Here is a 5,000-nt window from a genome sequence, read left to right on the forward strand (position 1 = left end):
GGTTCCAATGTGTCGGCTGTGACGTCATGTGAAAACCAAGAATTGCCAAGGAAAATTTGAAATAGCCGGGTTGACGGTAGAAGCCATGAGATGGAAGAGAACAATTTACGCAAGAAATGTCCAAAAACAAAGTTTCCTTTTGCTTAGCACGCAATATAAAACTATCCTTGAGTTGTTCGCTTATGAGACATCATCGCTGCCGTCGTGGTGCAAACAATAGATAGCTTTCGATTCTAAGACGAGGACAACTACGAGTACGAGATTTTCTTAACGAACAACAGTGAGCGCGCGCAAACCAGCGTCATTTTGGCGGGAAAAACGTGATACCGTCGTCATTTTAGTACGAGGTTTTGCAAAATTGTCGTCGAATCAAAACAAGTCAACAACAGGGTAGCAGTTTTGGCATTTTTCGATCAGCAAAAAGGCTCAGTTACCAGAAAGAAGAATAACTGAGCAACGTACACTGCTAACAGAGAGTAAGATTAATCGTCCGGGTTATAAATCTTCTAAGCCTTTTCGCTAAAAACGGGCAGTCAAATCTCGTTCTCGTTCTCGTCTTCGTCCTAGAATCTAATGGTCCCTATTACAAACTACTGTACACGTAGATGTTTCACTTGGCAGAGACGGGTGTTAGAGACTTGAAGATCCACGACGAGGCGCTGTGAACGAGAATACCATTTAATGAGTTGCACAGTTCATCCTCGTCCGCGAAATGTGGATCTAAGAATGGCTAATTTAATTCTCAAGTTTTCTGGAAAACAGAAACACAACGGCATTCGGTCAAATTTGTTTCTAATGTATTCAATACCGTTCCTTCCAACACGGGTTTGTGTATACACTGTAGTCATAATGGTTTGAAGAAATTAAACTAACCCAAAAGCTTTGTTCAACTTGAAATTTCCAAGACGTATTTGTTCACCTTGCGTCGTGGATCTTAAATGACCTGTAATTTTGTTCTGCAGATTTTTTGTTAATGTTGGGTTCGCGTGTTCACGACCTCCCAACGATAAGCGAACCACCTAACGCATTTAAAACCAGATGTACACTAGTTTGCCTTAGTTTGTAACTCGGGCCTCAGTTCGAAGGGTGGATAGCGCTTTCCATCTTTTGAATAACCGAGGCCATTACTGCGCCATTCAATAACATGCGGACCCTGTGCAAATGTTCGGCGGCTCCTCCCAGCTTCCGACTATGTTGAGTGAACTTGGGCTCAGTGATGTGATTTGATTACTGCACGCTCGACAGTAGTCGGAAGCTCGGAGAAGCCGCCGCATATTGGATTGACGGTAGCGAAAAACGCATTTGTCTGTTGACCTTTGAATTTAAGAGTCCGCATGTTATTGAAAGGCGCAATAATCGGAAATCATCATTGATTTGAAATTAGTATTCTTGGTAACACGAAGGTAAGGTGCTAACATGAGTAAGAAAGGGAGAACGTGTTGGAAAAAAAGTAGTTAAAACACGCGTTTTCCGTTTAGACGAACGCGTTGACTTTGGTCAGCGTTTTGCAAACTCGTTAGATGGTTTACTTTGAGCGGTACAGGAAGTCAAGGATAAGATTACTCTGTGTGTCGGAGACAACAAAAATTTCATTTTGATTTTTTGTGCAATCTTGATATTGTGCAACTAGAAACGTAAAATAAACGTTATCCACTGCACTTGCCTTGAACTGCAAGCTGGCAAGTGTTGATGAGTTTGCTTTTAATTCTGTCCAGTTGCGACATTATCCATGTACATTTGTATTAACATGAAGTAATTATTTTATATGTACAGCATTAAAGAACTGAAAGAGAAAGATTTGCGAGCTTATTCTTTTTTAGTTTATTCTTTCAATTTCGTACCTTTCAATAAGAACAAGCTGTTGGTATAGGAACTAAAGGCAACTTAAAATCCCGTCTACACGAGCAATTTGTATGTGACAATTCTTATTTGCTCGTGTAGACAAGGAAATTTGGCCAATGTTTCATGTAATGCTGAAAAGCTGGCATGTCAGCTTAATCTCGTACCCAGATCTCCCACGGTCATACGGAAGGGAGATCTGGTAAAGTTCGATTTCGAGCATGCTCAGTGCTAGCGAGGCCCGAAATACGGGCTTTTCTATCACTGCGCATGTTCGTACTCTGTTGTGATTTTGGGTTAATTTGCGGAATAAACATGGATTTCGAGAGTATTCTTGAAGAGATTCTTTTGGGTAGAGGACAAGGAAACCTTAAACTTAAGCCGAAACAGAAAGAAGGGCTACAGGCGATTGTTTTTGAATGGTCGAGATTGTTTAATTGTCGGAGCAACTGCAGAATCACTGAAACAAACGCTTAGGCTTAATCAGTAAACGAGTGCTATTTTCTTCACACAATCTCGTGAAAAGTGTAGTTAACCAAACCGTAAAATTGAAAGCGAAAATGTTAAAGAGTGCTTAGACATAATCACTGCAACGAGCGCTATTTTCTTGACACGATCTCGTGAAAAATGTAGTTGATCTAATCGTAAAATTCACAATTGATCACTACTTAATTCGCGAGTCATGCTTTAAGAACGAGAAATACTGTTTTGAATAAATTACATACTTGAATTTCTGCGTACCTCGTGGGGCTTTCGTCGGTACCATTTACACAAACGTCGCAAATTTTTTTAATGATTTTCCGGCGTCGGAAAAAAATAACTTTTCCCCGCACAACTGGCATTTATTCAAAACAGCACATGAGCGTGCGAAAACCAAACTTCACTAAGTGCCCCGCAAAATAAGCCAATCGGAGCGTAGATTGCAATGCCGCAACCTTTTTTTAGTAGCCAATGAAAAATGGTGTACTGTCGAACTTTACCAGATCTCACATTTCCAGTGACAGAGTGAGATCTGGGTACGAGATTAATGTCAGCTTTAATGTTAAAAAAGTTGTCAAATACGAAAAATTGCTCGTGTAGACCGCTCGTCAAATAAAATGTGGCAAATTCCTTCCTCTTTGTGAGCGCCACTGGAGAATGATCAGGCAACCTCGCTCGTTTCTGCTTTCTCTGCTGCCTAAAGGCATTGCTGACCCACTTAACTGCGAATTGTCAACAATAGACCGATAAATCGGCTAACTCAATGTTGTACCCAATTCAAATCTCCCGAGATTAAGATTCTTTGTGTACTGCATTTGCATGATAATGTAGCATTCATGTTTAAATGATATGGAAATACCTGGAACAAAACGTTTTATTCCCAAAGGGTTTGAATTGGGTACAACATTGACGAGTTAGCCGATTAGGTCGATTCCTTGTGCTATCTATAGGGAAGATATATGTTTATAACCATTGCTTTTGTTATTCAAATGTGCCAACCACAGGGACAAAAAACCTTTGTTTTGACAGCCAATGAGGTTCTGGTTAGCACATTACTGACAATAGGTCAGTAGGTTACTGATGTCAAGGATATCTTTCCTATACGATCAAATGTATTTGCCACATTCTTTGATTATTAGGGTGATGAGACGGCCACGTCGGTGCCAAAACAATAGAAAAATGCATCTAAAGTTTTGCATAATAAAAGGTCAAATTCCCAAAGTATAAAATTAATCTCAGATTATACTTTGACTGCACTATTTACCCACATCTCACTGTGTGGGAGATCAGGGTACGAGATTAGTCAAAGCACCAATACAGAATCTAAATTGAAGAGAATTTTTTAAGCCGTGAGCTCATGAGAAATTCGACGTATGGTGTAATCGCAGTGTAAGCCGTTTCACTAATGTAAACAACTTGACAAACAAGCAACGCTTCTATTAGATTAGTCAAAATAGTAAAAGAACGAACTGTTCTTGGTCTTTGTTAAATATGTCTTTGGTTCTGGAAATATACGGCTTTTTGTACTAGTGCCCAGTCCCCTATGGAAAGTGATTTCTTTTTTCGGACATTTACTTAAAATTATCTTGAAATATTCAAGCACAAAAATGATGTACCCAATAGTGTTAACATCATCAAGGTAAATCCAGCGTCCAAAAAGTGATAAAAGGTGTTGCCGTTTAGCGGAGAAGCTTTCTGTGCTATTAATAACTTTGACATGTCACGTGATAATATGTCATCCCATATGGCAGTCATCTCTAATAACGATGTCCCAAAGTTATTTCGTGTTATATAAAATAGATCTGGTGGGTTGCGACTCCTTCAACCCCTCCCGCTAGATCCCCCTACGTAGTCTACTGCTGATTTTAACTTAAAACAACAAACATGCGTTTAATTACACAAGACTGACTTTTAATTAAGCCTTACAAATTAAGGCTCTGCTATTTCACCCTTGGCTCACTGAAAGGTACATTATTCTAAGTTGGACCGATCGACAAAGACCTGAAGAATGACTCATCAGTTTAGGGTCTATCTGTTTGGAGGACAACAAGCAGTTTTAATATTTCAATTTAGCACTGACACTTTTTGACAATATTCGTATTTTGTTTATCATTGCATTCATTGTATACGTATCATTGGGCAACTCGGTAGTTTTAGTTCGCCATGATATCTTTCTATGGGTTTGTGAATGTCTATCGTTAGAAAAGTTTAAAAAAAAAAGTAGATAAAATGCACCTATAAGGAGAAAACGACTGGTCTTCTAATGACTTTTCTTAGTTTTAGCCTTGTATCAATTCAATACCTCCTGAAATTAAAAATACTAATGAACAATATGCCACTGAGTTTGTGTTGTACTGTATGTTGGTTGTGCTTGCGGTTGCTCGTAAGAACTGACTTCTTTCGGACCAAGCCTGGAGAATGTGCGAGTAAGTATCCCCGGCGTTCAAATTTTATAAACTTTGAATGAAGAAGCCTTAGAAGCGAGGAAAACTTCGCAAAACTTTAGCTGACGTGAAGGCGCCAGCTTTGTGCTTGTTTACTTTTCGGTGATAAATATTAGCTACCGGGGGCGTGGGAGACTTAACCCTTTTTCTAAAAATCTTCTTAGAGAGCAAACAAATTTGTCTGCTACATTTCACGCATTTTATTAGTGTTTACATTTTGTTAATTAATGAGTGAAT

The 5,000-nt window shown here is 39.1% G+C and overlaps 1 protein-coding gene across 1 annotated transcript in view; it reads left to right on the top strand.

Moving 5' to 3' along the window:
- The window catches only part of LOC138017863 (small COPII coat GTPase SAR1B-like), an 11,574-nt gene extending 9,779 nt beyond the window's left edge, over window positions 1–1,795 (top strand). Inside the window, exon 8 of the mRNA XM_068864845.1 lies at window positions 1–1,795. This exon is cut by the window's left edge and continues 1,246 nt beyond it. The gene's annotated coding sequence lies outside the window, so the exon portion shown is untranslated.
- The last annotated feature ends 3,205 nt before the right edge of the window (window positions 1,796–5,000 follow it).

The sequence above is a fragment of the Montipora capricornis genome, chromosome 9 (genome assembly GCF_036669925.1).
Source record: "Montipora capricornis isolate CH-2021 chromosome 9, ASM3666992v2, whole genome shotgun sequence".
Classification (NCBI taxonomy): Eukaryota; Metazoa; Cnidaria; class Anthozoa; order Scleractinia; family Acroporidae; genus Montipora; species Montipora capricornis.